At 44.5% G+C, this 10,276-nt stretch overlaps 1 long non-coding RNA gene across 1 annotated transcript; it reads right to left on the reverse strand.

The window, feature by feature from the left end:
- Window positions 1-549: 549 nt before the first annotated feature.
- Window positions 550-5,534, reverse strand: 9130001E16Rik. Its single transcript, XR_386048.2, has 3 exons — window positions 4,108-5,534; window positions 2,899-3,243; window positions 550-1,456 (listed from the first exon to the last, which is right to left on the reverse strand). It is a non-coding gene; the product is annotated as an RIKEN cDNA 9130001E16 gene (long non-coding RNA).
- Between the last annotated feature and the right edge of the window lie 4,742 nt (window positions 5,535-10,276).

Here is a 10,276-nt window from a genome sequence, read left to right on the forward strand (position 1 = left end):
AGCTAAGTTACTCTGGTTGGCTTGCTTTTGAACTTGCTCTGTATCCCAGGCCTTGTGATTTACTGCCAAGGAGCTAGGATGATAGCTCTGTGCTATCAGGGTTGAATCTAGCACCCACTGAAGCACTGGATAGAACAACTGTGCCAATGACTCAAGCACAAGCACACATGTCATTCTCACTTCAGTGATGACAATTTAAGGTCCCCGAGGTGAGGGTGTCCTGTTCCAGGTCACACAGCTAGTAAAAGGTGGAAGGTAATTCAAGAGTAGCGTGATATGACTCCCATTCTCACTCCAGAGAATATTGGTCCTGATGTGGAGTGAAAGGTGTTCATCTCACTCCTTCCCTGTGAAGCCAGGCTATGATCTGAGCATCTGGTAAGTGCTGGGCAGCCGGGATTTTTCTGAGCACTGAGACCATTGAATGAACAGACATGATATTTGTCCTCATGTAGCCTCATTCTAGAGAAGACAAAATAAACAGAACACATCACCATTCGTGTTAGCTACGTGGTGGCATGTGATAGAGCAGGAAGACATAGACAGTGTGGGCATGTGAAATTTTTATTATAAAAATTCATTTTAAAAAATGTGAAAAATTTTTATTATAAAAAATTTTTATCGTTATTTTGTGGGGGTGGTAGGATTTATTTAATTTTCATACAATTTGTATGTGGCAGTTATAGGACAACATGAACAGTTTATTTCCTTCCACTGAGTGGTCCTAGGCATTGAACTCCAGGCTCCGAGTCTTAGCTTGTACCTACCCACCAAGGCAGGCATCTAATCAGGCCAGACATCACACATACTTTATTGAAAGACTTTGTTGCTCTTGTTTATTTGGTTTCGTTTTGCTTTTTAGGTAGAATCTCACCTACATATCCCTGATGGCCTAGGACAGCCTCTAATTTGTCCCAGTTTTCCAACCTCTGCCTCCCCAGTGTCAGGATTACAGGAAAGTGTCTTCATGTCTGCCTTCCCTGGTGTACTTGAAGTCATCTGGAGTGTTTTACTATAGCAAGTGCAATGTCAACTCTGTTGACAGGTGCTGCCCCAAACAGTCTAGGGACAAAGAAAACAAGTCCGTACAAGTCTTTAATCTCTAAAATGTAGAATCTAAGGATGGGGAAATTGCTGGATACAATTGTCTGTAGTTTATCCTACTCCATAGAAAGTCTACAAAGATAAGGCCTTTTCCTGTCTGCCTTCTTTGGGTGAAAATCTCTTAGAAGAAAGAGTCTAAGGGAGCCTGAGGGAAGAACATTTGCTACAAAACGTCAATGCCCAGGAACTGGCCTTTGTGCTTGAATGGAGGCAGGCTTGGTAGTTGAATATTCCAAGGGTGGGTCCTGAGATATGCAAACCTCACTCCTAAAGGAGATCTGCTTATCAAGGAGGGCTCTCCGGCTTCCCAGGGCAAGTTGGAACTAGCAAGTGGAGGATGGTTTGGTGGTTCCTAAGAAAGAGAAAGACCTTGGTTTACGCCAGGAGGCCCAATCCAAGGGCCATGGTGAGACAAAGTTGAAGATTCTAGAAGCCAAGACAGGGGGTAAACTGGGCTGGGAGGGAGCCCCTCACCATGGACCAAGATAGCTCAAAGACAAGGGAACTTAATCTTGATAGAATTTCCAGGGTACATTCTTATTTTGACCACACACAATCCTCCTACCAAGGTGCTCTAGAGTGAGATCTAGCAGTCTTTACTGTGTTTATTTTTGGATTTACTTATTTTTTATGTGTATGCATCAGTGTTTTGCCTGGATTATGTAAGTTACCACATGTGTGCCTAGTGCCCAGAGGGCCAGAAGAAGGTATGAGATCTCCTGGAATTAGAGTTGTTATAGACAGTGTGAGCTGCCACATGGTCCTGGGAATCCAATCCAGGTCCTCTGCAAGAGCAGCCAGTGCTCATAACTGCAAAGCCTGTTTTCTTTGTTTGCTTTTATGAGGTAGATCTCATTCTGTATCCCTGAACTCACAACTCTCCTGTCTCAGTCTTCGAGTGCTGAAATTATAGGCAAGTACCATCATGCTGAATTAATTTGTGATACTGGTTTTGAATGGCTTACCCCCATAACCCCTTAGTTGTTTTTGTTTTTTGAGACAGCCTGTCTCTATAGCCCAGGACCTAGAACTCATTATTTACAAGCCAGGCTGGAGGACGACTAACTAACATGGTGTCCCAGGCGCTGCCTCCCAAATGCCACAAGGAGAGGCCGTACCACCACACCCAGCTGTAGCTAAATTCTTTGAAGATACTGGGGAAATCTTGTCACCCAGGTTGATTGTAAAGCTCTGGGAAAACCAATGGCCTAAAGCAAGATGGCAACAAAACCTAACATCATAGAACATCATAGATAATTCTACCATGTAGGGCCTTAAGAGCTTTTCAAAAGGAAGAATTTCTGAGTCCTATCTTCCTAGATAGAAGTGAACCCCCAAAGACTGAAAAGTCTGTTGATCTTGATCTCAACTTAAGGAGTATTTCACTCAGAAGGAAACAACTACTTTCCTATTTTGTTTTGTTTTGTTTTGTTTTGTTTTGTTTTGTTTTGTTTTTGAGACAGGGTTTCTGTGTGTAGCCCTGGCTGTCCTGGAACTCACTCTGTAGACCAGGCTGGCCTGGAACTCAGAAATCTTCCTGCCTCTGCCTCCGGAGTGCTGGGATTAAAGGAGTGTGCCACCATGCCTGGCTTACTTTCTTACAGCAACTTAATTTTCACATTATAATTGAAGGGATATCCTCTATTTACTCAATGTTTTCCTGCTCAGCCTTTTAAGACAGAGAGTCTTGTATATTTTATATCTACAAAGGTGACTTTTCCTTCCCTCAATGACCAGTGCTTATCAGTACGAGAAACTCATGCTGGGCTCATAAAAATACCAGGCCTGTCTTACCTATGAGGAATCCTCTCTCCATGTTGGCTCGCCCTTTCTTCTTCCAACTCTGCAAAAACTGCACCTGAGTCCTGGAAGCTCAGTGGAGTGTGTTTTGGTTTCACTCATAGCTGGCAAAGTAAATAAGTGAGTGGCTGTTGTTCACACACCAAGATTACTGCAGTGGGAATTTGTAGACAATATGAACAGAGGCTGTCAGAACCAGCACCTTTCAATTCCAATAAAATATTTCCTGTAAGTTGGCGCCAATTGTGCATCTTGTAAGAACATTCGAAAGCAGAATTTTGAACTCGTAGAGACCTCGTTGCACTAAAAACCCATTTCCTGTTTGATAAAGCATCCTTCCTAGAAACAAAAGCAGCTGATTCAGCAACAGGTCATTGTTAGTGGTTCAGATGGGCAAAAGGTGTTGGTTTCCGCTACAGAACCCAGCTCTTTGAATTGTAGATGTCTGTCTTCTAAGTACACTCTCTGAACCTTAGACCCCTGTTCCCAAGGGCTCTAAAGAGATCTCCTGGGTTACAGAAAACATTTGCTTATCTTGCCCACAATAGGTACTACCGGTGTGCTATCTGGTAAAGTTGCAAGAGTCTTTTGAAACATGGTATCATGTCCATCTTACAGAGATGAGGAAATGCAGGCTCAAGCCTCATATCCTTTCCATTCTCTCTGGAGTCCTGTAGATTGTAGGCACCACGTGCTGACAGCACTCCTCTGTCCTCTGTTATGACTTTGCCTGTGTTGCTGAAACAATCTCTTAGCCAAGGTTTTTTGATTTATGAAACGGGGGAAAAGCTGGTGGGAATTTGATGGCATACATACAAAATACTTTAAGCTAGATAAAGAAAGGTATTATTGGGTGAGGAGATAGCTCCAAGGTTAAGAGTACTTGCTGCTCTTGCAGAGGACTCAGGTTCAATTCCCAGCACTCTCACTTTGGCTCACAAGCATCTGTAACTCCAGTTTCAGGGACTACAACCCCATTTCTGGCCTCCGAAGGTACTAGGCACACATGAGATGCACAAATATGCATTGCATGCAAGCAAGACACATACACACGTAGAAATAAGTCTGGAGAGAGAGAGAGAGAGAGAGAGAGAGAGAGAGAGAGAGAGAGAGAACTGCTAGGCACAATGGTTGATTCTGAAGGACATTATGCTAAGTGAAATAAGCCAGACACAAAGACAAATTCAGCATGACTTCACTTACATGTGGAATCATCAGCCAGTAGAACTGTGATTGACCGGGTTGCTGGTCAAAGGGCACTAAGCTTCAGTTAGGCAGATGGATGACTTCTCAAGGTGAGATGCACAACACGGTGCCTAACTACAAATACTGCACTCTAGGAGAGGAGATTTTCCTCACAAAACAAAACACAACAAAACATGAGGCTTGAACATGCTCATTAGTTTTTATTGCAGTGATCATTTTGAAAAATATCAAGACATAGTTATTTCATTATTTATGGAAATGTTCAAAGACAAGGTTCCCTATCTGTCCTCGGCCTCCTGAGTGCTTGGACTGAGTGCTACCACTGCCCTAAAGGTGTGTGTGTGCTCCCACTGCCCGGCTTTTGCTGTTACTCTTTTACAGAACTTTTTCTGCCATTAAGTTGTAATTACCCAATAATGCATTATGACAATCATGACGCAGTGTGATTAGTATATTACTACTATTATCTTAAAATTCATGTGATTTTAGAGCTGAAACACAAAGGTCAGTCAGTCCTCAAGGTTTACAGATTTTACTTTTGAAGGTTCACCTCTCTATGGATTGAAAATATTTGAACAATTATTTATTGGAGGCTGGTTAGATGACTCGGCAGGTAAAGGCACTTGCAACCAACCCTAATGACCTGAGCTCAACTCTGAAACCCACATAGCAGGACAGAACAGACTCTCATAGGTGTTCTTTGACCTCTACAACACACACTCTGGAACACACACACACGTAAGTAAGTAAGAAGATAAATAAATAGAATGAAATCTTTTATATGTACTAGACATGTACATACTTTTCCCTGTCACTCTGTCGTGTTAGGCATTGTGACTAATCTAGAGGTGGTTTACAGTATTCTAGAGGTTGTACCTAGGTAGTAAGCACATATAATGACATTTTATAGAAAGAAAAACAAAACTTGAGAATTCTGGTATCCTTGGGGATCTTCAAACCGAACCAATTCCTCATAGTACTGAGGGGGAGTTCTCTCTATAGTATGAGCTGGCTCGAGTCTAACAGCCTTTTGTTATGTTTTGTTTTCTTCTGACTTGTTTGAAACAGAGTTTCTCTGTGGAGCTCTGGCTGTCCTCCATATAGATTTTCCTACCTCAGCTCCTGAGTGCTGGGACTAAGGGCATGCTCACAGTGCCTTTTGTCCACACCCCTCCTCTTGGGATGCCTAACCCTCTCTTCTTTGCTTACTATTTCCCTGAGGGTATCTCAGCCAACCTGGGGACGAGCTGGGGTACTCAAAATCTGAAAGTCCAGTGTTGTATTGGTAGGACTTAGCCAAGTTAACTAGATTCACTGAGTTGAACTTACAGTGCTCACCTGAGTTGAGCTAAAGTGTGTGTGTGTGAGCACATGTGTGAGCGAATTTTTGTGGGTATGTATATGTGTGTTCATGCATGCCTGTGTGGGTGTTCTCCTCAATAGTTTTTCCTCCTTTTCTTTTTAAAATATTTCTCTCTCTCTCCTCTCTCTCTCTCTCTCTCTCTCTCTCTCTCTCTCTCTCTCTCTCTCTCTTAAGATGAGGCTTACTATGAAGCCCTGGCTACCCCAGAACTCACAGAGATCCACTTGCCCCTGCCTGAATCCTGGGATTAAAGATGTCCACTACCATGCCTGACCTACCTTGTATTTTGGGGCGGGGTTTCTTACTGAACCCAGAACTCATTGGTTGGTTAGATCTGGTGATGGGGTAAACCCCAAGGACCATTCTGTCTCAATTTCCCTTGTTCTTAGGTTACAGATGTGCACCACTCCACCTGGCTTTTTATCTTGTTTTGTTTTATTTTTCAAATGCGAGTGGAGGGGATTCAACTCGGGCCGTCATACTTATGTGGCAAGCACTTTGCTGACTGAGCCTCTCTGGCCTCTGGTCTAAAACTCTTTACTTTGCACTAGTAGAAGGTTATATAGGATATTCCCTGTAACACATGTGGCTAGGACAAGCACAGAATTCTCTTGAGCCCTCGTCTCCTGGCCCCTTAGATCCAGGCATTGGTCCCTCCTTGCCACTGGAGTGGACGTGCTTGCCTATCCTTCCACTGTAACATCCTTTGGTTCTAGCTTGTGTCACTGTGCCTCCTACACATGTCTGCTGCTCACATCAAATTTGAGATCTTCAAACGCGGGGAAAACGGCTGATTTGTCTCCTGTTCCCCATTGTTCTTGCCTCTTGGAGAGTCTTGGGATTTTCTGACTGAGCTCCAAGAGTGTTATCAGCTGCTGTCCCGGACTGATTAGCTTGTGGGCCAGCGGGTGATTATTGTTCCCAGGTGACTTATGGAAGGTGAACCACAGCCGGCTGAGTGAGTCAGTACCAGGCCTTCCAGAACTCAGCCACAGCACTGCCTCCAAACAGCTTCTTCCCTCCCCAGCTTTGCACAGTTAACCTTACACATTAACTGCATGTTAATGTATGTGCTGCATGGCTGGGGGTGCAACCCAGAGAGAGCAGAGACTCCCACATTCACTTAAAGACTCATGGTGTCGTGCTACTAGTAGGTGGGTACATGTTCTAGGCTGTGTCTACACTCTGACCCTATTCATATGACAAGAATGTCATCAACAACTTGAGAAGTGGTCCTGTTTTTATTATTATTATTATTTCATTCCCTGTGCCTTCTATTTTTCAGAAAAGTGAGAGACAGACAAAGCTGTGGCTTGCTGACTCAGTTCTCGAGATAACTACAAGTCAGTAACATGATTCTGGGCTTTGAGATCCGAAGGGGATAGCAGAGACAAGCAGGCAAATCAGGAAATGCCTCCTGAGGCTCATAGACAGACGTGACCCGTTAACCAGGCCACACTGGAGAGCACAGTGGCTCTCGTTCCTGGGATGGCAGGTTATCAGAAAAGAGACAAGATTCAAACAGACTCCTAAGGGATGAGAGTTCAGGGGCACAAGGAGGAGAGAGTAGAATTCTAGGGAAGAGTATGTTCAAGGTTAGGGAGAAATCAAAACACACACACACACACACACACCACCTTTGCCTGGGGTATGTGCAATGCCAAAGAGCTTGGCCTCTCTTGTCTCTTTTGGTGTCTTTAGTGAACCACTGAGAGTTGGCAGAATGTCTGGTGTTTCAGCACAATTGCTTTAGTGGCCTTAAAGAGGCAATGAAGGCACTCTCCAGGTGTTAACCATGATCATAACAAAGCGGGCATTGTAGTCTGTAATGCAAGGGCTGAGGAGGCTGAGGCAGAGGGATCACAAGTTTAAGGTTCGCCTAAGCTTCAAAGTATGTTTAAGGCCAGACTGTGTGCTCTCTCACTTCTGTCTCATTTGTTTCCCTTCCTCTCCTTCCTTCCCCCTCTACCTCATATAGTTAAAAATTATTAGTCGGACAAGGTGCCATGTGCATTTGATCCCAGCATCAGGGAGACAGAGGCAGGTGGATCTCTATAAATGTCCCTTCCTCCTGAGACAGAGACAAAGCCCACTGGTGCTAGAGCACAAGCTGCTTTAGGTCTGTCTAGAATTTCAACTTCCTCAACGTACTTAGATTTCACACACACACACACACACACACACACACACACACACACACACACACACATACACACACACACACACACACACACACACACACTCAGAAGTTACTCAGAGAACATGAAGGAAAAACAATGTTAGCCCATTGGGCTGAGGCCATGCATTGAAGTCCCCAGACAGGCAAAAGAGTCAAGTGGAAAGCAGCTGGCTCCTGGGTAGCTGTACTCCAGGCACAGAGAGCTGGTGAGGGTGGAGGAGACCACAGCCAGCATCAGTGGAGCTTCAATCCTGACTCTTCTGTTCAAGGACAGTGGCTGCTGCTGCTCCCAGGGCTCTCTGGGCCTTGGTTGGCATCCTTAACAGTTGTTTTCACTAATGTGTGATAAAGGCCCAATGCTGTGCGTGATTGGTATCCCAGCACTCACATGGCGGAGGCAGGAGGATTTCTGAGAGTTTAAAGCCACCCTGGGTTATATAATGAGTTCTTAGTCTGTAGAATCAAGTCCTTTCTCAAAATTTAAATTACATTAGCCAGGCAGTGGTGGTGCATGCTTTTAACCCTAGCACTTGGGAGGCAGAGGCAGGCAGAAGATCTAAACTTAAAAAAAAAAAAAGGCAGAGATCTAAAGAGAAACCCTGTTTCAAAGCAATAAGACAAAAAGACAAAGAAAGGAGAGGAGTAGGAGGTGGAGGAGGAAGGAGAGGAAAAGAAAAAGAGAAAAGAAAGGAAGGAAGAAGAAAGAAAGGAGAGAAAGAAAGAAGGAAAGAAAGAAAGGAAAGAAAGGAGAGGAGAGGAGAGGAGAGGAGAGGAGAGGAGAGGAGAGGAGAGGAGAGGAGAGGAGAGGAGAGGAAAAGACAGAAAGAAGGAAAGAAAGAAACCCTAACTAAGACATGCTGGGCTCAGAGGTTCACGCCATCAAGCCCAGGCAAGCAGTGGGACTCTTAACTACAGAGTCCTGGAGACAGCATTTTAAACCCGTCCTTTTCCTTAGCTGTACCAGTGCTCTCGGTCACATCCATAGACAGAGACAGGGGCTGGGAAGCAGTAACTTCTTTTGTACAATTCTCCTTCTTGGTTGACATGTGATGGCCTCCATGCCACTCATTGCTTATCAACAAGGACAGTTACAGCAGAGCCTTGTTCACTCAGTGGCGGGGGCCGTGCTGTCCTCAGTGGGGAGGTTCCAGCACCAGGCTGAGAGAAGGATGAGCAGAGAGCTGGAGGACTCATTTTTTATGTTTTAGGGGTGTGTGTGTGTGTGTGTGTGTGTACAACCTCAGAAGCCAAAGGACTCAGATCCCCTGAAGCTCACAGTAGATGTGAGCCTCCCTAGGTGTGCGGGTCTATACCCTGAATCCTTTGAAAGAGCAGCAAATGCTGGTAACTGCTGACCCATCTCTCCAGCCTGTTCTCTCTCTTGGGACGATTCTCTCTCTCTCTCTCTCTCCTCCCTCCCTTCTTCCCTTCTTCCCTCCTTTCCTTTTCTTCCTTCCTTTTCTTTTTTTCTTTCTTTCTTTGGTTTTGAGACAGGGTTTCTCTCTATAACCCTGGCTCTTCTGGAGCTCACTCTATAGACCAGGCTAGCTCTGAACTTACAAAAATTTCCCCTGCCTCAGCCTTCTGAGTGCTGATATTAAAGGCATGTGCCCTTTTGGCTTGCTTATTTATGTATTTATTTGTGTGTTTATTATGTATTTATTTGTGTGTTTGTTATTTATGTATTTATTTATTTTGTGTGTGTGAGTGTTTTGGCTTCCTGTGTGTCTGTGAACCACCTGCATCTTGGTAACTGAGGAGGTAGGGAGCCCCGTGTGGGTGCTGGGAATTAAACCCTGGTCCTTTCCAAGAACAAGCACATTTAGCCACTGAACCGCCTCTTCAGCTCCTCCCCTTTTTCTAATTTTACTTTTGTTTGTTTTGAGATTAAACTTCATTATGTAGCCCAGGCTGGCCTCAAACCAATGGTATCTTCTTGCTTTAGCCTCCAAGTGCTGGGATTACAGGCGTGGGCCACCACACTTGGCATGGTTTTAGAGTTTAATGCTCATGAAGATTTGCTTTTCTATAGGATAAGATATAACAAAAGAGCAGGGAGGACTGGGTGCCGACTCTGTCCTAGCTGCTGTTTCAGGCCATTTCCTTTACAGCTGCTCCATCGAAGGAGGAGGGGATTCACACGCAGCTCACACCACTGCTCTCTGAGCTGCTCCCTTGCAGTGGATCCTTAGCTGCCTGGGCAGGATAAGTACACAGGAACACATGATAAACACAGAGAGATTAAGTACATGGGAACACACACATGATAAATAACACAGGAAGAATAAATACATGGAAACACATGGTAAACACAGAGAGAATACACAGGAACACATGATAGACATAGAATAAGTACACAGGAATACATGATAAACACAGAATAAATACACAGGAACACAGGATTAACATAGAGAGAGCATAAGTGATAAACACAGGACGCTCTTTCTGGAATAGCCTTCGGTGTGTTTTAGGCATACTGAAACCATAGCTATTTCTAAGTAGCTGTAGCTTGGTAGACGTGTGGGTGGTGATGCTATAGAGGACAATCCTTTGACCTTTAATATCAATCCCAGCACACAGCAGGAGAGGCAGGCACACCTGTCCCAGGTCAGACAGAACTACCC

The sequence above is a fragment of the Mus musculus genome, chromosome 18 (genome assembly GCF_000001635.26).
Source record: "Mus musculus strain C57BL/6J chromosome 18, GRCm38.p6 C57BL/6J".
NCBI lineage: Eukaryota > Metazoa > Chordata > Mammalia > Rodentia > Muridae > Mus > Mus musculus.